This window comes from Cryptomeria japonica, chromosome 10 (assembly GCF_030272615.1).
Source record: "Cryptomeria japonica chromosome 10, Sugi_1.0, whole genome shotgun sequence".
In the NCBI taxonomy this organism is placed as follows: Eukaryota; Viridiplantae; Streptophyta; class Pinopsida; order Cupressales; family Cupressaceae; genus Cryptomeria; species Cryptomeria japonica.
This window is the reverse complement of record NC_081414.1, coordinates 831,412,226-831,414,413: the sequence shown is the minus strand read 5'-3', so window position 1 is coordinate 831,414,413 and position 2,188 is coordinate 831,412,226.

Here is a 2,188-nt window from a genome sequence, read left to right as displayed (position 1 = left end):
TGATCAGTTAAGGCCCTGGAGACTAGTGATTGTGAGATTATGAGTTTCTTTAAAAAGTCTGCACTGATTGTTAGCAGCTAATACAATGTACCTTCTATTAATTATTCATGGTTTTGATTTGCGAGTCATCCATTACTGAATGCAAAGCGAAAGTGTTTAGACATTTCTCAATAATTTTTAGTGCAGAGATCCACCTATACAACTTAGTATTGGTATTTCTTTATCATCTTGCTAGTTTGAGGTCTAGGCTTCTCTCATTGTTGAAATACTATATTTGTTCCTATTTTGAATTGCAGAAAACTGCAGAGGGAGGGGCGCTATGGGTGAGAAAAATGAACACACCCAGCAACCAACCCAGTCTGATTCCCCAAATCCCATGCTATTTGGGCACTCCAAGGGAAGCGTCTTCATCCGAATGCCTGTAAAAGGCAGCTAAAAATTATACCAGGAAGGACAGAGCTGGTATCTATACCAACTAAACACAAGTTGTTGCCTCTTTCGGGCTGTTGAGAAAGAGAAGTTAACGATGCCCTTCCATGGGAATTAAGCATTTAGCAAGTTGGTTTCAATCAAATAGCAGGCACTAACAAGCCAGTCAATCAAACCCTGAGTACATCGCACTCAAAATAAAACTAAAAGAACCTAATTTGGGTTAGCTAGCCACGCTTGGAAGTTTTTTGTGTTATTGTCCTCAGAGCCATGTTTCCTCTAATTATTTGTCCAGGTCATTAATATGTGCATAGTTAACAACTTCAAGAGAAATTCTACCCATGTCATGCAAGGTTAAATCCCCTAACAATGCTATTAGGGTTAGAATCAAATGATCGAGAAAGCAAATGGCGTAAATCAAATCAAGGTGATTATCATTACAACATTGTTCATTGTTCTTAGCTGAAAACAAAAACATAAGAACTAGAACAACAATTTGTCTTATTTGAAGTGAATTTAAAAACAATCTCATTGTTCATTGTTCTTAGTTGAAAACAAAAACATAAGAACTAGAACAACAAATGTTCTTATTTGAAGTGATTTTAAAAACAATCTCTTTGTGCACGTTTCATTTTCTATTGTGGGTCAATTTTGTTACATTGGATTTAAGTAGCCACAAGAGATTTCAAAGAATATATTATAATTTTTTACTATCCCACATGAATGTCTAGCGTTTGGTAGTGTCTTGAGAATGTACGAGCCCTCTGTCTCTACCAGAAGCATCCGGTGGCTTTGGATTCTAAGATAAAGGGTTGTTTGTGTGCCCACGTTGGAGATTTGGAGTTTGTAGGTGCTGCCTTAAACCAAAATGTCCAAATTGCTTAAAATAAGTGTAGGTTTAATGGATCATAATCTACAAAATATTAGATAACTCTAGGTTTTTTCATGTAAATAGTGCTTCCTTAGTGTAGAAGGAAAAGTTTTGAGGTAGCCGAGTTGAACAACCAAGATAGTTTTGTAGGGTTCTCTACTGTGAATTGTGATTCCATATGGTTGCCCCATCAGAAACCCTATGTCCAGGGAAGTTCTAATAAGTTCTAATGTCATGAGAATTGAGATACACTAAAATGAATCAATGTCTGTATAAATTTCGTTCAAGAAAAGATGTAATTATAGGACTTGAAGCTACCTTAAGGTTTTTGTTATATTAGTCGTTGATCAGAAGGATGAAATCATCTATGGGCACAGGGAAGGGGACGAGAATGACATTGCGATTATGGATCTGATGCTGTCGTAGCCTCCTCCCATCCTGTGTAAGAGTGGTGAGGGGGAATAGAAGAAGTTGATGATCTGGTCCTTATTTTGTGATGTGTATCTCCAGTTTTGGCCTGGAAGAATTGGACAGTTCGTTCCCAACACTCTGTCTTGCCACGAGCTTCGCCGTTGTTGTATTGTGTTCCTGTAAAACTTTTGCTCATAATTTTGAAAAATTATAGAGAAAAGCTTAAACACATCTAGAACATTTCCCATGTGACACATTACAATCCGGCTGCAAGTTTCTCCTAAATAATGGTCTATTGCCTAATTAATGAAAACAAAACCTAAACATTAGAAACTGAAGGGGTTGGATGGAGCATAATTTTACACATAAATTACAAAGAAACTAAAAATCGTAAGGAAAAACACAAAAAATTAACCAGAACAGAAATATACACAGCCATTATCATGTGCTGCAGCACCAAAACTATAATTTTATTGC